Source organism: Meriones unguiculatus, chromosome 1 (assembly GCF_030254825.1).
Source record: "Meriones unguiculatus strain TT.TT164.6M chromosome 1, Bangor_MerUng_6.1, whole genome shotgun sequence".
In the NCBI taxonomy this organism is placed as follows: domain Eukaryota; kingdom Metazoa; phylum Chordata; class Mammalia; order Rodentia; family Muridae; genus Meriones; species Meriones unguiculatus.
Window position 1 is genome coordinate 163,756,357 of NC_083349.1, and position 26,661 is coordinate 163,783,017.

The 26,661-nt window shown below is 42.3% G+C and overlaps 1 pseudogene; it reads right to left on the reverse strand.

Moving 5' to 3' along the window:
• Nucleotides 1-22,729: 22,729 nt before the first annotated feature.
• LOC132652266 (GA-binding protein subunit beta-2-like) lies at nt 22,730-23,914 on the reverse strand (annotated as a pseudogene).
• Nucleotides 23,915-26,661: the final 2,747 nt, after the last annotated feature.

The window sequence follows — 26,661 nt, forward strand, 5'->3', positions numbered from 1 at the left end:
ATTAGTGCCTTTTGCTTCTGATGCCATAGCCTGCCACAATGGACTAGCCCTGCTGGAAATGTTAAGCCAAATAAACCCTTATGTTCCCCTTGTCAGGCATTTTGCAACAGCAAGGAGACAGATAAGTAATACAATAGTACAAAACTACCTTTGTGTTCACTGTTCCATTTAGTCTACTCACTAGCATTTTTCCACTTCATAGGTAGGCAAGTTATGGCCAAGGGAGGCTAAATGAATTTCCCAGGCTTATGCTGCTTAGTGGGTGATGGAGCCGAAGTGTAGGGCTATTTCCAAGCACCAGGTGCCTCCACTGCACACTGCTACCACTCACTAAAGAGGCATCATATGCATGCGTATGCTCTATTACTCAAAGCAAAGTCATGAGGTATTGCTTCAGCTTAGGAGAAACTATAACCCCACTGCCCTGTTGATGTTGTTTTGTCATCATGACTTTTCATGGAGCCCCCAAAATCCTGGAAAAAGATGACCTATTATAACCTAAGTATTCTGGTATAGTTTGGAAATGCACACATGGCACATGAAGTTCCTTCCCTGTCACTGATGCTTGATATTCATCCCTGTAGTCCAGCTATTGCTATAATCCTTAGATACTCAACCTGTCCTGAAGAATGCTGTTTTCCTCCTCTGGAGAGATAGCGTTTTCCTGAATCCTGAAGCTGATCCAATAAGCAACAACACCAAAAATGATCCCAGGTCACAGAATGCCCCAGAACCTGTGACCATGTTGCTTTATGTGTGAAGCAACGAGTATGGGCTACCCAACTCTTCCAGAAACAGTTGCAGAGGTTGCCCCTTACATGACCTGAGGAGCCCGTTTGATTACACAGTCCCTCCCATTCTTCCCCAGGCAGCAGACTGTCACGCTCATTGGCAGTTTTCACATGTCTGCTCCTCACTGTAAAACTCATTACCTGACTGCTGCTTCTTTGGTGACCACATTCTTATTGTGGTTGTTTGTGAGGGTTGTGGGTGTGCCCAATGTGAATCTGACCAACCTGGCAAGGTTTCTGTTCTCTGTGTCTCTTGGCATGCCCCCTGAGGCTGTGTTCTTTGTGGTTGAGGACATATTGGAGAGGGGGTCTTTAGTCTTCAATAAATAGTTGCTGAGCTTCTGTTTAGTTGATATATAAGGAGTTATCGAAGGACTTGTCTACCTGTACTATTCAGGTTTCTTTAAAAGAGCAGAAGTGATAAAATGACTACACACACACACACACACACACACACACACACACACATATATATATATATATATATATAAATGAGATTTATTATTTATATGGCTCTCTATATGGCCATATATATGCATATATATATATATATATATATATATATATATATATATACATGTAGTTATTATATTGGCTTACAAGATGTGGTCTAGGTATGTGGTCCTTCAATGTCTGTCACACTGGAGAGGCTGAGAATCTAGTAGTTATTTAGTATGTAAGGCTGGATGGCTTAATAATCCCAATTGGAATCTGGAGGCCTGGAGGATTTCTGCAGAGCTGCTGGCCTTCAGTCCACAGTGGATCCCTGAAGAGGCTGGTTCTACTATGAGTAAAGGGACACCACGTCTATACATAGGAGAGATGTATTTGGCAGTGAAAGTGAGGACAAGCAGGCAAAAGCGAAGTTTCCTTCTCCCGTGTCCTTTTACACGGGCTGCCACCATATGGTGTTACCCACGTGTAGGTGGGTCTTCCCACTTCAAATAACTGATCAGGAACATCCATCACCGGAGTGTCCAGCAGCTTGTGTTTTAGTTGGTTTCAGATGCAGTCAAGTTGACAACCCAAATTAGCCGTCACACTGCCTCCTACGAGACTCAGGTTACTTGAGGATAGAGGAAATGCTCAGACTCTCAGAGCAGGCCCCCACACCTGAGAGATTAAGCTTGTCACCACAAAACAAGGCCCGCTGACTTCCTCCCACCTGGCACCTCCGTCTCCACTCTCAGCACTGGGTACATGGTTCCTTAGGGATCTGAAGTATTTTAGTCTCCAATAAATAGTTACTGAGCATCTGCTTCATTATAGATTCACACGAAGGGGACAAATTATAACACCATGATTTTGATTTTGACATATTGGAGCCATGGATGGTGTGCAGTGCTCTTTAGGCAGGGAAAACAAAGCGTAAGAGAGGTAGGAAGACTTTCCATGTAGCCATTTGTTTTTTCCTGAATGTTGCATAGACCACAGTAATTGTTCCTATTAAATTTGTAGTCACATCCTATTATTTGGTGAGCTATTTGCTACTCACACTATTTCATCCCACAAATAGTAGCCAAATGATAAAAACAACAAACTGTTGGATTCTGGCTTTGATCTTAAACCCTGAGTAGTTGTTCCATTCCTAACCTGCCGAGCAGCTCCAGAGAAAACAAATGTAAAACCTGAAATAACATGAACAGTCCCAAAGCCTGGCCTGGCTTTACTCTCACATGCTGTCATGTACATTTTCTCTGATATTTCAAGGGCTGAGAGAAAGGAAGTATGTGAAGGAAACAAAATAATGGCTCCTAAAGATTTCCATTTTTTTCTTTAGAACTTGTGACCATAAAAGGGGATTTGACAAAAATGTAAGATCAATTAAAAGACATAAGGATGGGAAATTTGTTTCCAATGATCTAGGTAGGCCTAGTGTTATCCCAGAATTATTAATAATCAGAGCAAAGTGGGATCGTGCAGAGGAATAGGAAAAAGGCCTCTGATGTTGTGCTACTGATGCAGAAGGTAGAGGAAAGAGACGGAGCTAAAGGATGAGTGTGTCTAAAGCAATCAGCCATGGTCAAACCATGATGAAGTACATTGGGCCACACATGACGTCTGAAGCTCCTGAGTTACTTCGAGCTACCACATTTGTGTAATCTGTTGCAGGACTCATAAGGATGAATATAATAATATGGAATGCTAGCCTGAATAGCATGACAGTTTCAAACGAAGTCATTTTTGAATTATGCAGTGAAAAGAGCAGCCTGTTGAGCTAATTTTCACTGTTCCCAAATGTGTGAAATTGTCCAGTCACATATCAAGTTTGAACTTTTTACCGACAGAAATAGTGGAGTGTGCATGTTATAACCATGATGAGCTGATAAAAGCCACTCCCCCCTTTTTTTCTTTCTTTTGAGAAAGTAAGACCTGGGAGATGGGTGAAAGGGCAAAAGCTAGTTAACTCTAGCTTTGACTCCTGCTCTTGGTGATCACTTAGGTAGGCCTTCTATCTCTGAAATACCTTCAGGACCATATGCCAGGTGACAGGAGAAGGGGTATTTATATATCTTCCCTGTGTGGCTTCTTCTCTAAGACAGCAGCCAGAGGAGAGACAGAAGAGAAGAGGGGAGTTGGAAAAATAGAGAGAAGGGAAATTCCAGGGAAGAAGAAAGAGAAGCCAGAAGAGGCAGCCAAAGGAGAGAGGGCACCTCTCTTTCTCATTGTGTTCTCAAGAAGAGTGAGCTAAAAAAAGAGAGAGAAAGAGAGTTGGGGAAGGGATGATAAATAGAAGGTAAAACATGATTACATAGAAAACACAAAGTGGTTTCTACACATAGAAGTTCAGGTCTGGTGCTTATGGTTGGACAGGTAATCTTCTCTACCTCAGGTCTGAGCTTGTCCTTGCTTTATAAGATGCCATGCAGAATCTGAAATATCTGTTCCTCTAGCACTGAATACCTCCACTTCATGTCATGGTCTCTGTAACCATGCTAAGTGGCTATCACAGGCCCCAGGGAAGCAGTCAGTTCCTTACTGCTCCCCAACCAGTATCCAGTACGAGTTTCTGAACCTTCACAGAAACTTGTCTATCACAACAGGACTATGGGCTGTCCTCAACATAGCCTGTCCAGATGTTTGTGAAGTTAGAATCCAGCTTCACTTGAAATGCATTCAGCTTTTATCCTGTGTTCAGTAGCTTCCAGGTGCTGTGCTATGACCTTTGCAGCCAAATGAAGAGAATCAAATAGCCAAAGACCTTGTCAAAGGATGGTCACAATGTGATTGCACAATAAAGTATTGGTCCTCTGGCCTTTGTCAGTCCTTGTGTGTCTCTTGTGATCCTAACTCTGCAGCTGTGCAGGGAGAAGTATGTCTGAATAGTGACATAAGGGAAAATCCAAGGATGTGGGGCTGTAATGCAGGGCATAATGTTTCTCTGGTATTTGACCTAGAAATAATTTCTTGGTGAAACTCTAGAGAGAAGAATGTAATTCATACGATAGAAAAATACCAAGGTTATAACTACAAAAGTCTGGAGAGAATGCTGCTTGCGGAGCATTTGGCTTTCATAGGGCAGTTAAAGGCAGCTAGCACTGCCATGTGGTCACAGGATCAGAAAAACCCTGGAGCAGATCTCAGAGAGCAGAGCCTCAACAATCGTGTGACCTTGTGCTGTAGTGAGGTTGAGAAGTATGCCGAGTGATGTGCTCTGAGCAGGAGCAAGGGATTTTCTGTGGGAGAAACTCATCCATTCAGTCATGTAGCCCAAACAAACACTGCTTTTGGTGTGTGACCTTGGTCAACACAGTGGGATTCACATAGAGTGAAGCAGAAACTTCAAATAAGGTGTGAGTACCCTGTGAGATGATGGCGTACAGAAAGACTAGTTAGGAGGGGATACAAGAGAGGAACTGTCAGAGGATAAAGGGCAGTTACTTGTGCTTTGCTGATCTGAGCTGATTTGAGCTAAGCCAGATCCTGTTTAATGGTAAAATCTGTGGTAGGAAATGGGGCTAGTAGTGGGTGAAAGCACAAAGATAAAAAGACATCTCCTTTAAGCCACACCTAGCACAGGAAAGCGTATTCTTGAGTGTGCTGTGTGGATATGTGGGTCCAGGTACAAAATCCTGAGATCCAAGTATACCCATAAGCCTTGATGCAGCTCCACAATGTCTCCCATGTCTCTCACTCAAGAATTTCAGTATCCCAAGGCAGTGACAGCATCCAATGCTCCTCAACCCCTTTCTGCATAAAAGCCCTACTGGTGAGTTCTTCAGATTACAATTATTGAGTTCACAGTCCCCCCCCCCCCCCAAAAAAAAAAGACACATCCCTTTTACTATTCTGTGTGATTACAATGACAGAAATGAGTGGTACTTCAAAACCATATTCCTCCATGTACTGAATGATTCACTCAAACATTACTTATACTCATTATCTTTGTTTTATTTAAATGTAAAAGCAGGCTGGAGAAATGCCTCAGTGTTTAAGAGCACTGGCTGATCCTCTAGAGCACACAGGTTCAACTCCCAATGCCCACATGGCAGCTTGTAGCAATCTGTAACTCTAGTTCCAGGGGACCCAGTGGCATATCTGTGCATGTAGGCAAAAATACCCATATACAAACATAACACAAATAAAACTTTAAATACAAAGAGACAGTTTCATAATAGGCATACAAAGACGTTCAAATCCCCCCACCCCGTGTGTGTTGGGGTGGATAATGGATACATGTATGGAGGTCAGAGGACAACATTTGGGAGTTAGCTTTCTCCTTTTTCTTTAGTTTGGTGTAGGCATAAAGTTATTGTGTAATTCAAATGGTGATTTTCTGTACACCCCCATATCTGGCTGTGATCCTTGTTCTGAAAAATCTCCTGCCTCAATGTGTGTAAACACTGCTCCCCAACTGCTCTTGATATGCCAATATATCAACTTACAACCAGTTGCTGAGCAGGGGAGAGAATAGGACTGGACTTACTGCCATCCAGAGGAGGACACTTGCTCAACTGTGTTCATAGCAGCTTTGTTTATAATAGTCAGAAGCTGGAAATGTCCCTCAACTGAAGAACAGATAAAGAAAATTTGATACACTTACACAATGGAATACTAGTCAGCTATTAAAACTAAAGACACCATGAAATTAGCAGGTAAATGGATGGATCATTCTGAGTGAGGTAACCCAGACAGACTCAGAAAGACATGCATGGTTTGTACTCACTCATAAGAATAAATATTAGCCACAAAGTACAGTATAACCATGCTACAAGCCACAGCCCCAAATAAGCTAAACAACAGGAGGGCCCAATGGTGGAGGCTTGATTCTCACTCAGAAGGGGAAATAAAATAGTCATTGCAACTAAATGGAGGGGGGAACTGTGTGGGTGAAGGGGTGGGGAGAGCAAAGGTGGGGACCAGGTATGGGGAGAGCAACGGTGGGGTGGGGAGAAGGGCAAAGAGGGGAGAGAATGAAATTCAGCCTGGGACATCTATGGGACATGACAGGCCCCTGGAAGTCACTGGGAGTGACCCTATCTGAGACTCCTAACAGTGGGAAATATGAAGCCTGAAGTTGCCACCTACTGTAGCCCAATGGGACTTCCAGTTGATGGAGGGGGACATCAATCCTCCCATAAAACCTTTGACCCAAAATTTGCCTTGCCTATAAGAAGTGTAGGGATAAAGATGGAGCAGAGATTGAGGGAATGGCAAAGCAATGACTGGCCCAACTTGAGACCCACCCCATGACCCTATTAATGATACTCTGCTGTGGCTATAGACAGGAGCCTAACATAATTGTCTTCTGAGAGGCTTCATCTAGAAGCTGATGGAAACAGATGCAGAGACCCACAGCCAAACAATAGGTTGAACTCTGGGAGTCTTATGGAAGAGTGGGAGGAAGGATTGAGGGAACTGGAGGAATCAAAAATACCACAGGACGCCCTACAGGGTAAACTAACCTGGGTCCATTGGGTCTCACCCAGACTGAGCTACCAACCAAGGAGCATGCATGGACTAGACCTAGACCCCTACACATATGTAGCAGATGTGTAGTTTGTTCTTTATGTGGGCCCCTAACAAGAGGATCAGGGCCTGTCGCTGCCTCTGTTGTCTACCTTTGGATTCATTTCCTGTATCTGGGCTGCCTTGTCTGGCTTCAGCTGGAGAGGATATTCTTAGTCCTGCTGTGATTTGATGTGGCACAATAGGTTGAAACACATGGAGAGTCCTCCCTTCTTTGAAGATAAAGGGAGGAGGGGTGTGAAGGTGGAACTGGGATGAGGATGAAGGGAGCTATGATTCGGCTGTAAAGTGATTAAAAATATAAATTAATAAAAAAAATTTGTGAAGTAAAGTGAAAAGGGGAAAAAAAAAGAAGAAGAAATTCCTGGGAATTTTTCAGTATCTTAGAATCCACTGTTTCCATAGTTTAATAGTCAAAGTGAGAGACACAAATATCTCTGTCAAATATCTTCATCTCTGAAGGCTGGTTACATTGAAAACACGACTGGGATCACAGCTTGTCCTAATGGCCAAAGGCAGCCAATGAAAATGAGTACAGAACAAGCTGGGTTGAGTGACAGAAGACCAGAAAATACGATGTCTGAGAGAACTGAGATACCTTTGGCAACATGCCCATGCACGCAGGATCCTCTTTCCCCAAACTGCAAATTATCCAGCAAGGAAAGGAAGTGTTGACAGAATTAATTAGTACCTGGAAAACGATTTCACACTAGAATAAACAGGGGGTGCATAAAGCAATAGATATATTGTAAACTTCATATTTTAAGTGATAATTTTTTTTAAAGGAGTCAAATGTTACCAAGAATGACCAGAAATAATAGTGTTTAGCAAATTCAGAAAGCAAGGTTTGAGATGAGACACTAGACACAGATGGACCCCATGCTTAGGATAAAAGCCTCCCTTCCAGGACATGGGCTTCTGACACAGGGATACAGGCAGTTTGTCTCCATCTCTGTGAGCCAAGGAGGAAGGATGTAATGTAGACTGGAAGTAGAAAAGGCGTGGAGGCTACTGGGGGCTGGCTGTAAAGATGGCCCCTGTGAAGATGTTGAAAGCAAAGAAAGAAGAAAGCAACTTCACTGAAGTATCCATGATTGCTAGTCTTCAGTGTTAACATCATTGGATTTTGAATCACTATAGAAGCAAATCTTTGAGCATGTCTGTGAGGGATTCTTTTTTTTTTTTTTTTCAATGCAGTTTATTCAGGAACCTTGAACAATCATCTGACCCTGGGGAAAGCCAGCCCACAGCTTAAATAGCCTCTGGGTAGCCAACCCAGGCATGCCACGTGGGCAATGCAGATAGGTCCACATACATGGAAGCAAGCCAGATCCTCAGCCTTAGCCAAATGTGGAATTGTTCGTGACAGAGAGCACTCACCATCGGGAAGGTGGAAGGCGGAAACCAGCTCCATCTTTAAGGCACAGCATTCCGCAGCTCTCTACAGTTCCCCCTTTTTTGTTTTAGACGCATCAGGCAAAAGTAGAGGTCTGATCTCTGATATTAGAAATAAATTGGGACTTTGTACCGATGTTCATTTAGGTGTCATCCACCCAAAGAGCATCAGACCCATCCGATACCTTTTTCTCAGAGGCGGGACCTGGGGCATCAACCCGCATGCAATCAGACATGCTCTTCCTGTGAGGGATTCTTTAAATCAGCTTGATTGTGGTGGCAAGTCACATTCTATACATGGACAATGCTATCCCATGGATTGGGGTCCTGGACTGAATAAAATGGAGAAGTGAGCCAAATATGTCTTTGTCTTTGCTTCCTGACTATGGACACAATGTGAGCATGTGCCGTTGGCTCCTGCTACCATGACTTCTCACTATGATGGACTGTACCATGGTACTGAGAGCCTGAATAAGCCCCCTTTCTAAGGTTCTTTGGTGAGGTATTTTGTTTCCAGCAATATGGAAAGTAAATAATACAGAAAATTTATACCAGAGAAAAGTGCTTGCTGTGATAAGCCTGACCATGTAGTTCTTGAGCTTTAGAATTGGTTTGTGAAAAAAAAGAAATTTGGACTTTGGGTTCAAAAATTACTTGAGTACTATAGCAGAGCTAAACAGGTCATTCTGAAGGGAACTAGAAAGACAATAATGCTGAGAGAAATGTGGAAAATAGAGGCTTGGCTCCTGAAATTTCAGAGAACAAGCACTCTATCAGAAACTGGGCTTGGAGCCATTGAGGCAATATTTTGGCAAGAACTATAGCTGTGTTCTACCATATTCTGAATACTTAAATGAGGTTAAATTTAAACGAAAATGAACTAGTTTGTTTGTTGGAGCAAATTTCAAGAAAAAACAAGATAGAGACAGAGAGACGATAAAAGACAGAGAGAGACAGAAGGTACAGAAATACAAGAAAATGTGGTTTGTTTATGCAGCACATGGCCTTCTGACAAGGAGACTGTAGAGACAACAAAGCATCTGTAATTATTAATGAGACTATTTCTGAGGAAACTGGTATCTTGTGCTATGATAAACTTGGACTTCTAGTTCTTAGGGAAAGACCGTACCCATGAAAGGCATTAATTTGAGAAAATGCAAATTAATTTGAAAAGAGAGAGCCTAAACAGAACACTATGAAAGGGGTTTCTGACTGTGTAGGTGTTTCCCCTTTTTCTGCACACAAAGGTGTATGTTCTGAACTTAAAGGCCAAGTTCCAATGGAAACTTCAGGAAGCTTGGGATGTCGGAACTTTGAGACATCTTCCGAGAAAAGCTGTAGGCCCAGGGTATAGCTGACTCAAGAGAGAATCTCAGTGAGCCACAGGCAGCAGAGATGGAGGGGTGGGTCTACCAAAGTCCTGGGATCCCAGATGAACACATCAAAATTAAAGTTCTTCTTCGGTACAGTTTCAACATCAGTTTTTCCAACTGTTCTTTTTTGGGGATAAGCCACACCCAAAAAGCAATAAAAGATGGAGAGTTTCTGGTAAATTATAACATAAAAGTCTCAGCTTAAGACATGTAGAGAATTAGGCCTGAGGGAAAGGGTTTGTCATGACAGACTCTGTCATAATCATAGGTTGACTTGCTTTCATCTTTCCAAAATGTTAGAATTATTAATTGAATATTAATCATTTCATAAGATGCATTCACTTTCATTGGCTGGTCTGTACCTAGTAATTCTCATTTCTCTTGATAATATGGCCATTTGGCCATTAGCAACCACATGATCTTTTATTCTAATATCAATTAGTAATATTAACTACTAGAACACACATTCTACTTCACATAGAGATTGTGTGCATGTGTGTATGAGAGAGACACAGAGAGAGATAGAGACAGAGACACACAGAGTTATTTAATGACTACAAAAGGATTAAAGAGGCTGCAGAGTTCAAGAATGCCTTATTGATGGCAGTGGCAGAGGGATGGAACAGGTGAAGAGGTGTTAGGGAAGATACCAAAAAGCCCGGTTGAAAAGTTTCTGCAATTTCACAGAGTCATGTTACTCAGTAGTAATTCAAGACAGGTCTGGATGACACAGATGATCTGGTCCAGAGAGACAAGCAGACAGACAAACAAATGGATGGATAGATGACAATATCATTAGAGCAAGTATGATGAGCTGAAGCCCAAGACTATTGGGAGCTCTCTACATATACAACATAGTTTGATGACCTCATAAGTGGGACCTTTGCCACCGTAATCTTCCTTCATTTTTAGGCTTACCTAAATCACTAAAACACTTTTAGGTAAGGGTGTTACTTCCTTTGTTGGTGGCAGTGTCTATGTGGACAAATAAGATGCAGAATCATTCTGCCCTGAATTTTCACCAAAAATAGAACCATCTGAGGCTTTGTAAAATATAGTCACCCAGGGTAACACATAGCCTGATACCCACTGTGTCACATAGTGTATAGCACTGCCTGGCTTTGATTCAGAACAAGGCACAGTAATCTAGACCAAGGTGGTAACCTACAGCAGTTACTTAGAGCAAACCACAGCTGGTCTTCACAGTGAAAAGCCTCTATAGCTCTACAGGTTTCATTCTCCGGGAACCTGCAACTGTTCAAAGTCGGTTTCTGTTTTTGTTTTGGTTGAACTCGTGGTTTTTTTCCCAAATGTTTTCATTGTGGACAGTATTAGATCTATGGTCTTGTGCACATATAATCACGTCAGAGCTCCACCAGTAAGCTGAATCTCCAGTCCTCCATCCTTGATTCTCTTTCATCCTTTAATTCCGAGACAGGGTTTCACTAAATTCCTCAGGCTCACTTTGAACTGACGCTGAAGCCTAGGCAGACATTGGGATTATATTCGTTCTGTTCTGGCCTCACCATCAATGAGCTACAGGTAGGTGATAACCAGGCTGTCTCCTTATTGAGTGATTTTAGCATGCAAAAGAAGCAGGTTTCCTTGTGGGACGTTTTCATAATACTTGGATTTGGTTGCCCTCCCTGACCTCACTCTTCCTGTCCTCACCCTCCTTAAGCTCTTCCATTTTCAGTGCTTCACCTTTCATTTTCATACCATACATGTTGTTACCCAAACCTACCCTTCTTCCTTAAAGATTTTTATTCATCATCCTATGGACCCCCTTTTAGCTTACTAGCCTCAGTAAACTCTCACAGTAATACATCTATATAAAAAAATTAGAAGCTGGGATCTTCATATGAGAGAGAACATGCTTTATTTGTTTTGAGCCTGGACTACACTTCACTTAATAATGTTTCTGGTCCCATAAATTTTCATGTAAGATGCATAATTTCATTTTTATTCATGGATGAACAAAATTATATTATCTATATACCCCACATTTTCATTATCCATCCTATTGATGGACATTTAGGCTAATTTTATTTCATAGATACTATGAATAGAGCAGCCATGAAAAGGGATGATCAAGTTTCTCTGTAGAAGGATATAGAATCTTTTGGGTATATGACCAAAACTGGAATCACTGGGCCATAGGGTAGTTTTATTTTGAGCTACTTGAGAAAACTCTGTATATATTTATGTAATGTCTATCTAAATATATACTTTCCCTAACAGTAAATGAGGCCTCCCTATTCCCCACACCCTTTCCTGTGTTGTTATATGTTTACTTTCTTTTCTCCTTCTTATCCCTTGTTTGCTTTCTTGATGACAGACATTGTGAAAAGGGTGAGATGGAATCTCAAAATAATTTTTCATTTTTTAAATGCAAGATTCACTACTCTTGTGATTTAACTTGTGGATTTGAGGATTAGGTTCTCAGGTGTAGTACTGTTTTGAGAAGTTATGGAACCCCAGGAGGTATAACATTTCTAGAGTAAGTTCCAACTGAGCAGGTCTTTGAGAGTTTATAGTTCCACCCACTTCCAGTTCACTGTTTCTGATTTGTGTTTGTGGTTGAAGATGTAATATTCCAACTTCCTGTTTGGGCTACCTGTTGCCTTGCCTCCCAAAACATTATGGTTCCTTCCTTTGGAACAGTAAGCCAAAATAAACTTTTTCTTAAGTTACTCTGAGTTATGATGTTTCAAACAGTAATTACTACAAAACTTGGTACCAAGAACACGGTTCTTATGAAGAACCTGACCGTTTTTTTTTGAAGAATGTATAGGGCTTTGGAACTATGAATGAGAAAAGTCATTGAATGATGTAAGCATAGCTTAGACAGCTGATTCTTTTAGGAACTTGCAAGACAATAATAGAGAGCAATGAAGACTCTGGCTGCCTGGCTAATAAAGTTTCAAAGGGGAACAAAGCCTCTAATAGCAACCAGGCTAGAAGCTGTGATACTTTGGCAAAGAATCTGGTTGTTTTCTGCCCATGTCCTGCAATTTCATGACTGCATAATGCGGGCTCTGTTACATGATTACTAATGATAATACTTATGTGTGTCTACAATAAAAAAGAACAAATTTGTCAGAAAGCTGTAAAAAAAATACAGTTTTGAGAGGAAAAGAACTCTGGGAAGCGTAATTATGTAGCCAGGACATGGGCTAGAAACAGTGTAATTGTAAAATATTAGTACCATTAAGGAGAGGCCCCTTTTCTGCACTGAAATAATGATAAGTGTACTTAAGGGTACCTTTAGGAAAAGGCACCATCCTGACGAGCTTCTAACTTACGAAAGAAGAAAGCCTAAGGGGTTTCTTACTCTTAGAAAGCATTTTTTTTTCAACACACAAAAGCTACTATAAATGTGGTAAAAGTAGGCAAGGATCCATCTTAAGCTGTCAGCTGAACTTGACAGTACCATCCTCATGGAATTGGCCTCAGAAGTATGGAAAGGAAGGATACACGGTTCATGCATTCTTCCTCCATTGTGTCAGAGAGCTGGTGAGACCAGGCAGTGTGTGGCACGGAAGTCCCTGTGAGAAAGCTATGAGGGCTATTGTATGAAGCATTGAACTCAGAAAGGCAAACAGGATAGACACCAGAATTGGTGGAAAGGAGAGAATAGGATGGGAGCCTACCAGAGAGGTCTGTCAAAAGGCTCCCCTCGACAGGGTTTTGAACCCAGATGCTGAGACTCACAGCTAAACTTTGGGCAGAGTGCAGGGAGTCTTATAGAATAAGAGGGAAATAGAAGGACACGGAGGGGACAGGTGCTCTACAAGGGAACCAACAAAGCCAAAAATTCTGGGTCCAGGGGCTCCTGCAGAGACTGATGCACCAACTAAGGACCATGCATGGGTGTATGTAGCCGATGGGTAGCTCAGTCTTCATGTGGGTTCCTGAGTAAGAGGAGTATGGGCTGCCTCTGTCATGAACTCAGTTGTCTGCTCTTTGATCACTTCCCCCTGGCGATGAAGCTTTGCCAGGCCACAGAGGAAGGGGAGCCAGGCAGTCCTGATGAGACATGATAAGCTAGGGTCAGATGGCAGGGGAGGTGGACTCCCCCTAACAGTAGTCTAGGAGAGGAAGATAGGGGAGAAGAAGGAAGGATTGGGGACAGGAAGGAGATGAGGGAGGGGGCTACATTCAGGATATAAAATGTGTCAATTGTAAGACATATGTCAAGGAAAGCTGCATTTAGGGAGTGAAACCAGTTCAAACCAGCCCAAGAAAAAGGTGTATGTTGTAGGCTTCAAAGCTGGAACTGTGGAGCCATCTAATTCCTATGAAACTAAGATCCTAGATACCAGGCATGGAGCTACCAGATTCAATATTTGGTCTGCTGGTTTCTAGTCTTTTTTGGTCAAGTATTTCCCCACTATGTCCTCATTTTCCCCCTTTGGACTGAAATTGTATATTCTGTGCCATTGTATGCTGAAAGTATTTAATTTTTTTTTGAGACAGGGTTTCTCTGTGTAGCCTTGGCTGTCCTGACTTGCTTTATAGATAAGGATGGCCTCAAATTCACAGAGATCTGCCTACCTCTGCTTTCCAGAGTGCTGGCATTACAGGCATGTAACACCACTCCTGGCTACATTTTTTTTTTTTTAAATTTCATTTTGTAGGTGTCGCAGTTAAGATACTGCACTGATGTATTGCTGAAGACAAAACTTCTGTACGTTTTTGAGCAGGAAGAAGTAGAGCTGTTGCCCAATTAGAATTTTTACCCATACTGACTAACATGCATGGTACTGGAAGTCACTCTTCACACTGTTAAAGGAGGAAAGTAATCATCAGAATACTCCATCGAACTACAAACTCTGCAACCTCCAACAGTGACCCACCTGCAAGATACACTGTAGCAATAATGACATAGGTGTTATTGCAGTAACCAACCGCTTTCTGATTAGCTTTAAAGCTCTCTCTCTCTCTCTCTCTCTCTCTCTCTCTCTCTCACACACACACACACACATTTTTAGCCTACAGAACATATTTAGCTCTTTGGACATTCCAAGGATGATTTTAGGAATTACATGCCAAGAAATAGAGATGAATACCTAATAAATATTTCACAACATCACTAGTCCTAAAAGGCCTGATACAGAGAAAGAAAGAGAATATATAAATTATAAGCACTTGGAGTAAGAGGTCTTATTAGAAACATATGTTCTTTTATAATAATTTTATTAGTACTTTGAGGATGCTGGACAAGGTATTTTGATTATATTCACCTTTTGCTCTCAACTATACTAAAATTCACAGTCTTTCCTACCCACTTAATTTTTTGTCTTTTTCCCCTTCCATGAAGACCAATTGTGCTCTCCAACACAATCAAAAGTGTGGCCTTTCACTAGAGTGGGATATGAGTGTGTTTTTCTTCAAGTTATATTGGAGAGGCAGTTGGAACATGGATTTCTTGGACCCATTAGGCTTGGTACACTTGCTTTGATAGTATATCCCATTCCCTTCATTTCTCCCTCCAGAGAAAGGCCTTGTGTGGGTCATGTGAAATTAGGTGTTTTCAAGTTTGATTATATGAGTTGAGGTACTAATGGGCTCCCCTAATTTCACTGGGCTAGAATTCCAGTTTTTAGATCTGGGTGGGCCTTTTCTGTCTCTTTCCAGTTTGCAAGCCACAGAGGCCCCTTTGATAGGGTGTAGATTATGAGCCAACACATATCAGCCTGCTTCAAGGTAATAGATGCACATTTCTACTCCTTGCCACTTATGACACACTCTGGGTGACACTTCACCTCTTGAGACTAGTGAGGTGGCTGCCCTGCTCTCTCAATAGGTCCAATATTTATCTTAAGGTGGATAGCCTAATGATACGAGGCTTTCTTGGTGTGGTGTGAACATGCTATGCCAGAAACACAGGCTGACATATTTGTGCCTTTCTATAATGAATGTCAAAATTTAATTGAATAACATTGAATTCACAAGGTTGAAATTTTGTTGGCTGAAATTTTGCCAGTTAGTCTTAATTTATTTCTCTATAACTGGTTATTGGCAATCATACTGTTTTTGTTTCTCTTCCTGTTGCTTAAAAAAAAAAAACCTGACAAAGAAACTTAATGGAGAAGGAAGAAAGTGTTTATTTGGCTCACAATTACAGGGCACAGTCCATCATTTTGGGGACATTAATGAGACAGGAACTTGAAGTATCTAGTCAGGCCACATCTATAAGTGATAGAGAGCAATGACATAATGCATATTTGCTACTGCTAGACTCACCTTTTCACTCTTAAACAAGTCTGAATGTCCTACCCAAGGCATGGTGTGGTTGATGAGTCTTCCCACATGACAGGAATGAGCATAGTGAAGACAACACTCTATAGATACAGCATAGGCACAGGCCCTCCTTTCTTTCTGGGTGATTCTAGATTCTGTCAAGTTGACAATTAAAACTAACCACCACACACATATTCATTTATTTTGGTCTTAGCTACTAAAATTAACTCACAGATTGCCTATTAACCACCAAACACTAATCATTACTGTATTTATGTATACGTGTGGGTTACAAAACGGCTACAAAAGGGCTAGAGAGGCTTCACCAGAGTTCAAGAAGTCCAAAAGAGGCCTTACTGGAGCTGATGCAGATTCAAAGTAAGGTACTGAAACACTTAGGAATATTACTAAGGAATGGAGTTGGAGATTTTCTATAGAGCAAAGATTTAAGGGTTGCAGGAGCTGCAAAGACACAGGACTGAGCTGAGCTTTGGGAGTGAATCCAGTTTAAAAGGCAAGGTACAGAATCATGGTAGCCATAAAAGGGAGGTACAAGACTAGGTATAAACATACAAACAGTGAAACGGATGGGTAGCAATCTGAGTGTGTTGCAGCATCGGCAGGGGCCAAGATTAGCGGAAACACCAGACTCAGTCAGGGACTGTTTGTTTGTTAGTCTCTGGCTGAGTCTCAGATGAGACCATCACCATTGCAACATTAGGTGCGCTCCTGTTTTGGGGAGGGTTCTAGATGAGGACGTTGAATAAACTGGCAACATTAGGAGTAAAGGAAGGCATTTTCTGTAGTGTTTCCTTTCTAGCATGTTGGAGAGACAGTTTGACGATAGATTTTTTTTTTTTTGAGCTATCCTGCTTGGATTACTTTCTTTTATGGTATATTTCTGAGTAGTCTTCACACCTCACTCCAGGTTGAAGCCTTCGCACGGAACATGGTAGTCTGTAAGGTACAGCTTTTCTGTGTCTGATCGAAAGGACTGAGCTGCTTTCACAGTCTGTCTGCTGTATTTGAGCACTCTCAGGGCTGTTCTTTTCAGTGTGGTTTTAATATACCCATGTGTAAAGATGGCCTCCGTTAGCTGATAAATAGGATGGTATCTTTTGAATTTTAAGACTATGTTGTGTCTGTGATTGGCTGGTCCTGGGCAAGTGGTATTTACTTGCACAAGAAGGTATAATCATCATGTCCTCAGAATGGAACCAAATGCTTCTTTGTCCAGCGAAGACATCTAGGTCAAGGTATGGCCTGAAAGCTGCTGTTTTACACAATGTAGAGTGGCAAAGCAGAACACATCCGATTTCAGCAGTGTGTCCCTTCTCTGTGACCGCTGTTCTCTGCTCTCAGGAGATTAATTCCAGAAAACAACCAACACATTATTTTTACACAGCTTTTTTTTTTTGCAAGAAGTTTAGTCTAGTGTTAGTGACTGTGCCATGCTCAGGAGTGTCATGCTATGTGTGCACAGAAAGTGTTTCAAAGGTTGGCAAACACTCTTTGTAGCTCCCAATAAGGGTATGCATCAGGGGAAAGGCAACTGCTTTTCATAGAGGATGTGGCTGTAGACAGAAGATCTCTGCTACTCACTAGTTTACAAGCCAACTCAGGTCTACTTCCTGGGCTGCATTCTAAATTTCTTGATATTCATGTACACCCATTTCTACAAAAATCTTCTTCTAAAATTAACTTTCACTCATATTTTTATGGGTAGTCCATCACAGACTTTGGAAAGATTAACTCATGTGTATCTTTACAGAGAAGAATGGCATTTAATATCTTGCAGAAGCCTAGGCTTATAGGAAGGGGCGGTGACTATCTTAATGTTACAGATCTCAGTGGGGACAGAGTTTGGCAGGAGGAAGCTCCATGCAGTGTTCTTCAGTGGCTGATGAATCTGCTGAGAAAAAGAGCTCTTTGTAAGCCACACCCCTGTCCTTCTTCCATCAGCTCAGCCTAAGCTATTTTGCAGGTCCTCGGTGCTCCTAGTTCTGGAAATCAGGTTCACCCACTTCTAAGTTCCGGGCTTTTTGGCTATTTCTTTGGCTGGGACTTTGTCCCTCATAGACAGCCACACCTGCCTCTTCTCCCTGGGCTACAAACTAATGAGAACAGGAGAGGTCATTTATCATTTTAATAAAATCTCTGCATTCAGATATTAGAGCCCTCTACTTTATTGGTACTTTGGGATAGAATACTAAGGAAATCATTACATCCTTTAGTAGATGTGTTCTGTGACGGCTGTTCATGTAAGCCACAGAGAGCTTAAATCACTCATCCCTGACACCCTTTCCCTCCTGGCAACTCTCCTTGCCAATTGCCAGTGTGGGATATACCTCTTTTCATTCCTTGGCACAGACCCCTCATATGTGAATATTCTGTTGTTTTAAAAGTACAAGTGTTGTGTACACAGCAACTCAGGAGGTCTCATTACATGTGCTCTCAAGTTCTGCAGTCCACCTGGGATCTTCGTGTCCCACAATGCTGCACCAGGTGATGTGACCTCCGCAAGTGTGGCTGTCGGGAAGATGCCTCTAACCAATCGTTAAACAAGATTCATGGCTTTCTGCTGCTTCCAAGATAGGCCCAGGGGAGAAGACATTATGAGGGTAGTAGCTACTGTCCTCAGAACTTTAACCTTAGCAATGTCTCTGTGGAGACCCAGATCTAGTCACCTTAAGAGATCTCTGACCCAAAGAGAATGAGAGTGGGTAACAATGGTGGCATGCTGCTCAGAAGTCATATCCTAGCACCAATTTTGCCCTGTTTCAGCCATCCTCAGACATCCTCTTCCTCTACTGCATCATATATTTTGTCTTCTGGGCTTTGGATTCTGCAGTGGGATCCCTAAGTCATTATCACTTAACAAAAGGGTACATGGATGTTACCCAAGTGTCACTCAAGTCTCCCTGACTCAATATTATCAAAGTTTCAAGAATGTTTCCCGAACCCCAGTATTTTTTTCTCTATAATCTTTTGTGATATTATCCCTTTGGCCTCCCAGGACTGATCAATCCTGCCATGCTATGCTGGAATTCATTTTAAACTCTTTTATATCAGTGTAATCCTGATTGTACAATAAGCTAACACAATATGGGGGCCAGTTCAGTTGACATGAGGACACAGCTGGGTATCACTGACGGAGGACTTTTTGTTGCTTCAATGATGCATGTTCATAGTCCAGATAGCACACAAAAAGATTTGTGGTCTCAGCTACGTCAAGCCTTGCAGTGGCTCTGCCCTCACCCATGTTTTCCTGGAAGAGGGGCACAGAGTCATTGTGAGGAGAGCTGCTCCCAAGAGCTCTAAGTTAGTGGATGAAGGAAACAGATGAACCAGACAGTGTGGCTCCAGGATTTGAGCCTATACTACTCTGATGTATGGAAAATGACCACTGAGACTGGCTGCTCTCTGAACTGTGACACTTGACCTGGCTCTTTTAGTCCTCATTGGCAACCCCTCTTGCCCTTGCTTCTTGAGTAGTTAGCTTTACCTTACACTTGAAAGGACCTTGAGTATGACTCTTCAGATGCACATTCCAAGCTGTCAAGCCTCACCTACAGACTCAGACCACCTCTCCATGCCTTATTTTTAATTAGTCCATTAACTGGATCTTCCCAAGGGCATTTCATTCAGAGGCCACTCCCAGGGAAGGCTCAAGAGGGTAATAAGAGCTACACCAGTAGCACCAACAACAGCATTCTTAACCAATTTCTGGTCAGACTTTTGAAGTCTATTTTGGGTAGGCCTGTATTTGGCCTTTTGTCTTCCCTTGTCTAGTCTACTATTTTTTTTTTTAATTTTGACCTTGATTTTATATAAATAGATGTTTGGAAACAAGGTGCTAGGACAAATGACCCTCATAAAGGTAGTTTTATAACATCCAGTGACTATACAGTTTCCACCTCAAGACTAGAGTTTCAGAGCTCAGCAGCCTCTTTCTGGCCATCTTCCAGAACTCTGGAAGCATAGCTTGGAGGATGGGGGTTTTATATATTACTAAATCTTCTTTCTAGCTTTTAACAATCTGATGTCAATTGTTTCTTTCTTTGCACTCTTGCCCTCATTTTGTTGTGTACATATGTGCCAAAGGAGTAACCCAGGGCTCCTTGCACACACAACATCATTTCCACCACTGACCTATGTCCTCAGCTTTTTTTATCTTTTATTTTTACATTTTTTTTTTCTGTTCCTTGAGTAGTCCTGGCTGGCATGGAACTCACTATGTAGGCCAGACTAGTTAAAATCCCAAAGGCTGGAGAGGTTGTGGAGAAGGGAAACCCTCTTCCATTGCTGGTGGGAATGTAGCCTTGTACAACCATTTTGGAAATCAATCTGGTGCTTTCTCAGAAAATTAGGAATAGTGCTACATGAAGATCCAAATACCACTCTTGGGGATACATGAAAGATGCTAAACCATACAACAAGGACATTTGCTAAACTATGTTCATAGCACCTCTATTCATAATAGCCAGAATCTGAAAACAACCTAGATGTACCTCAACTGAAGAATGGGTACAGAAATTGTGGTACATTTACACAATGGAATACTACTCAGCTATTAAAAACAAGGAAATCATGAAACTTTCAGGCAAATGGTGGGAACTAGAAAAGATCATCTTGAGTAAGGTAACCTGAAGCAGAAAGACACATATGATATATACTCACTTATACCTGGATATTAGTCATATGATATAGGATAAACATACTAAAATCTATAGTCCGAAAGAAGCCAAACAACAAGGAGGACCATAAGAAAGAGGATGGAACCTCACTCAAAAGGGCAAACAGGATAGACATCAGAAGTAGGAGAAGATAAGGAACAGGCCAGGAGCCTTCCACAGGGGCCGTCTGAAACACTCTACCCAATAGGGTATTGAAACAGATGCTGAGACTCACATTCAAACTTTGGGCAGAGTGCAGGGAACCTTATGGAAAAAGGGGGAGATAAAAAGACCTGGAGGGGGACAGGAGCTCCACAAGGAGAGCAACAGAACCAAAAAACCCTGGTCCAAGACAGCCTGCAGAGACCAATACTCCATCCAAGGACCATGCATGGAGAGACCTAGACCCTCTGTTCAAAGGAAGCCCATAGGCTGCCTAGTAAGGGGGTCAGGGGCTGTCTCTGTCATGAGCTCAGTGGCTGGCTCTTTGATCACCTCTTACTGGGAGTTGCAACCTTGCCAGGCCACAGAGGAAGATGATGTTGCCATCCCTGATGAGATCTGATAGGTTAGGGTCAGATAGAAGGGGAGGAGGTCCTCTCCTATCAGTGGACTAGAGAAAAGGAGTAGGGGGAGAAGAGAGAGAGTGGGTGGGCCTGGGAGGAGATGAGGAAGGGGGTTATAGATGGAATAAAAAGTGAATAAATTATAATAAATAAATAAATAAATCCCAAAGTCCTGCCTGCCTCTGCTCCCCAAGTGCAGGGAGGAGAGGTCATCACCCCCATGCCTGGCTATTTCATGGTTTTATTCTTAATTTTTAAGAAAGATCTTACTGTTGCCAAAGCTAACCTCTAACTTACAGTGGTCTTTCTGTCTCACCTTCCCAAGCACTGAGATTACAAGCACATACCACTATGCTTGGTTTGATTTTTTTTTTTTTTTCTGTGTGTGTGTGTTTAAACTGGTATCTAAGCTATGGAAATACAATTTATCAGGGGATCATAATCAGTCTCTCTTTGCTAATTGCTAATTTTTTTTCTTTCTTTCTTCCATCTTTTTTTTTTTAATTTTGGCTGTGTCTTTGTATGTAGTCCTGGGTATCCCAGAACTCTCTTTGCCGATTAGGTTGGTCTTGAACTTACAGAGATCTATCTACCTCTACCTCCTGAGTGATAGAATTAGAGGTGTGTACCATCACACTTCATTTAATTTTCTTTTCTTACATTATGCTTTCACATTGTAGTTTGGGCTGGCTTCAAAATCATGCCAATCTTTCTGCCTCGGGTTCCCAAAGCATGAAACATTGCATTCAATGAACTTAATTAAAAAATATTCATATATGTATGTGTGGGTATCCTCATGGGCCAGAACAGGGCAATTGGTTTCCTGGAGCTGGAGTTACACGTAGTTGTGAGCGGCCTCATATAGGTACTTGGTACTGAATTCAGGTATTCTGGAAGAGCAAGTGACACTCTTAACCAGCCACCAAGCCACCTTTCCACTCTCATTTCATTTTGCCTTGTTTTATTTGGAGACAGGGTCTTATTCTGTAGGCTTGGCTGGCCTACAACTAGATGTGTGAAACACATTGGCCTGGATTTCACAGAGATCCACCTGTCTCTATTTCCTGAGTGCTGAGATTAAAGGCATGCACCACCACACCTGGCCTTCTTTTATTGAAGGAGGCTCTATAGCTCAGGCTGACCTCAAACTCATGAGCTTTCTGTCTCAGCTTTCTGCATGCTGGCATTACAGGTGTGTACTACTAGGCCTGGCTTATACATTTCTCTTTAGTGGATTAACTAGGAAGAACTTGTGCCCTGTTCCTTTAGAAATATATTGTATCATTTCCTCTTCCCCAAGAGGAGGATTTTAAACAAACTAATTGGATTCATAAATCTAAGGCAAATTTTCAGGTCACTTAAAAATTTGCAGGTATAATCATTATAGGCTCTTGGTGTATATGCATTACAAGTATTATCTTAAATTCTTTTGATATAAAGTTAATTACTTAAAAAAATCAGTTCACAATGCCCAGTACTTTGTTTAAAACAATGATGTGAGCTGAGAGATTTGGTCCTGGTCCTTTGGTCTCTCAGATGCCCCTAATGCCCTGCTGAGTTTGCTAGCTGTACATCATCTTCCTGATCCTAGGCACTGAGCCCTGCAATTTTTACCTTTTAAGATCAGTCTTAATTTGTACACAGTACTTGCTCTCTGCATTCTCTTCTCAAAAAAAAAAAAGATACATGAGTGCAAGTGTGGCCTTTGCATGTTACGATGAAACAGTTTCTAAGGAAACACTTCCTGACCTCATCACTCGTGTTGCTCTGAAGATTTCCCTTCTGACACTACTATGGCCCCCACTTCAGCTACCTTTTCAACTATGGTGAAATCAGCTCCATTGGGTTGCTGCTGAGCCGTAGCCTCCAGCTTGATATGATACTGTTCTGGCTTTTGCTCTTTCTTGAGGGACTGATGTTTGTATTTCTGGGCTCTTCAATTGGCCCCCTGGAGCTGTTGCTGCAGAACCTCTCTTTCACTGTCTTCCTTGATTTCCTCAACACTGTTCGTCATCTCTGCCATCTTTGGTCTCTTCACCAATGGCAACTTCTTCACCTTCAATTATCTTCTTCTCTGTAATCTGACCAGCATGCACAGTTAGAACTTGGTGTTCATCTTACACAGTTAAAATAAATGGCTGGCTGATGTTTCCAGTAGGAATTGAGGTTTGGATATTACCCGGAGAAACTCCATCAGTCACTATGGTGATGACTCTCTGGCCTCTACTCCCCACCACTTGCTGGACTGAGGAGTCAAGAGAATTTCCTTTTTTGGTTTCTTCTAAATTAGCTGAGGTTGCTTTGGTGTTGGTTGAAGAAATAAAGCTAGTGGGGTTAACAACCTCTCCAGTGGTAGAGATGAATGGAACAGCCACAGCGATAGGATTAGTCACAGGGTTGACTCTCTCTGGGTTAGCATTCACCTAATTCTGCATTGCTTCCTGAAGGATGACCAGAATCTCAGTATTGTTTTTCTCCATTGCTATGCCAAAGGCAGATTTATCAAAGTTGCTAAAAGCATGGACACCAGCTTCATATTTGATAAGCAATTCAACATCTTGGTGGTGGTACTCTGTGGCTCAGTGTGAAGCTGCCATCTTCAGCATGTCCTTGGCATTCACATTTCCAACAAGCACTTCCATGATATGTACATGTCCATCAGCTGTAGCCATATGCAAAGGGGTCCTTTCTGATTTGGCCCAGATACCCCTGCTAATGCCTGCTTGAAGGAGCACTTCTGCTGTGGAATAATGACCATGCAGAGCTGCAAGTTGAAGAGGTGATGTTCCAAGCCAATCTGTAGTAAATGGAACCCTGTTTGCCATCAGCGTTCTCATTTCATCATCTTGGCCTTTTCTTGCAGCTTCAAACAGCCTCTTCAAGTCCACCAGAGACATCTTTATGCATAGAAACAAAAGTTTCCAGGTGACTCATCCAGAGTGCTGCTGGCTTCGCTCTCACTGGTCCTGCCAGTTTGTTCCCATTTCTTTTTTTAGTTAAGGCTTCTTGCCAGGGGCCTCATTTTTTGATCTTTTCACATATGCATATTTGGGTTTTTTTTTCCTCCCACCTCATGGAGAAATGGAGGCAATAAAATGGCTGCCCAGTCTACTTTTAAGAGTTAAGAATCCTGATTAATAATGAGGTCACTAGCATTTGGCTGGCCTTTAGTAAGAATCCTATATTAAACTCATTTTCTGTCTGTGATGTATGTATTCTTTGAACACTTAGACAGAAAAAGTTCACTTTGGCTCACAGTTTTTGAGGCCTTGTTTTATGTTAGCTTGGTCTGATTGCTTTGCTTAATGGAAAGATAGAATCCTGGAAGCAGAAGGTGGATTTGGGTAATGGGAGAAGTTGTTGACCCACAGTTCCACTTGAGAGAATAAAACCAATAATATGATGACCTCACAGGAGCTTCTACTTCCTAACATTTTCATGAATTTCTAACATTGCTGCCCTAGTTACGGATGAAGAATTTAATACAGACCTTCTGGAGACACCTAAGAAGTTAAGAACAGCCATTCTCAGTAGACCATCTAAGTCACAATTTCTCATTCTTTGATGTGTAATTGAACTGCCTTTGTCATTTTCATCTGTTAACTCCCAGTGTTCACCCTGTGCTAGCTTTGCTGTCTTTAGAGTTGAGTTTCATCCTGAAGTCTCCCACCTGTAGCAATAGATCCAGTGAATTCTGTATTGCTGTTTTATATTACCAAACAAAAACAAGAAACACCTGCAGAAACAGGGGATATGATTTTCAATGTTTTTCATAGATCAAGAAACTTTCTTCTCTGATACCCTGCAGGGTAGAGCTTTTCAGAGGCCCTCTGTAGTAGGCTCCTGTCCTGTTCCCTGTTTTCTCCCTCTTCTGATGTCCATCCTCTTTGCCTTTCTGAGTGGGGTTTCAGGGAATCTTATGAAAGAAGAGGGGATAGTAAGACCTGGAGAGGACAGGAGCTCTACAAAGAGAGCAACAGAACCAAAAAATCTGGGCACAGGGGTCTTTCCTGAGTCTGATACTCCAACCAAGGACCATTCATGGATATAACCTAGAACCCCTGCACAGATGTAGCCCATAGCAGTTCAATGTCCAAGTGGGTTTCATAGTAATGGGAACAGGGACTGTCTCTGACATGAACTGATTGGCCTGCTCTATGATCATCTCCCCTTGAGGGGAGAGCAGCCTTACCAGGCCACAGAGGAAGACAATGCAGCCATTTCTGATGAGACCTGATAGACTAATATCAGAAGGAAGGGGAGGAGGACCTCCCCTATCAGTGGACTTGGGGAGGGTCATGGGTAGAGAAGGGGAAAGGAGGGTGGGATTGGGAGGGGAGGAGGGGGGGAGCTACAGGAGGGATACAAAGTGAATAAACTGTAATTAATAAAAACAAAAAATGATACAGAAATATTTAAATTAAAAAATAAATTTTCTTAAGTTATTTCTTGATGCATAATAGTATATGAATGCCCATAGAACTTGACATAGTTCATGAGCTAAATATATATGCTCCTCCAGAGCAAAATTCAGAATTAAGCAAGTATACTTCTTCTCACTGTTAAATTGCTTCCAAGACTAAGAAATTCAACCTCAACTACTAATTCAGATTGAAAGAAAGACTTTCAAAGGTACTCTACTAGTTTTACAAATCCTAGCTGAACTCTTAATACTCACTGTGACTGCTGTCAAAGACTGAACTGCTTGTCCTGTTGTATATGTTTAATTTTTATGTCAGCAACATATGTAATAATGGGAAGAGGGACTGCCTCTGACATAATCTGATTGGCCAGCACTTTGATCACCTCCCCCTGAGGGGGAGCAGCCTTTCTAGGCCACAGTAGAGGACAATGTAGGCACTTTTGATGAGAACTGATAGACTAAGATCAGAAAGGAGAGGAGAACCTCCCCTATCAGTGGACTTGGGGAGGGGCATGCATGCAGAAAGGGGAGGGCGGGTGGGATCGGGAGGAGGGAGGGAGGGGCTTATAGGGGGATACAAAATGAATAAAGTGTAATTAATAAAAAATTTAAAGATAAGGGACAAGATGGCGGCGCCGGGAGGACTCTCATTCTGAGCAGCAGCAGCAGGATCAGCACAGTGACCAGTAATCAGAACTCGCGGCCATAAAACACAGTCATTGTGTTTCCCAGGTGAGAGGATACCCCACGGTGGGGGATTCAATCAGCTTTTAACTCACCGGGCTAAACTGCGGAAGAGATCCCGGTTCCGCCAGACTCTTGGCTGCCGGCCGCCAGCCCCAGCCCCAGCCCAGAGCCACAAGCCAGTGTCTCTGGTCACGGTCCCAGACTGAACCGTGTGCACCACACTATCAGAGACTGGAATTTTCAGTCAAGAGATAACCCCAGGGTACAGGAAACGATTGGGACTGGCCTTAGGTGTCCCAGACATCCCCTGGAAAAGACTCGGGCTCCACGGGCACCCCAGGAGCCAGCCCGGAGCCAGAGCCGGGGACCCAGGCTCCAGCAGCACAGAGCTCTGCCTGCCTGCGTGCCTGATTCGCCGCCTGAGATAGAACTGTGGGCACCAGGGCACCAGCGAATGAGTTTCACTGTCCAGTGCAAACACACAGGGAGGGAAACGGCTGGTCTGATCTCAGAGCACTCAGCCGACACCCCCAG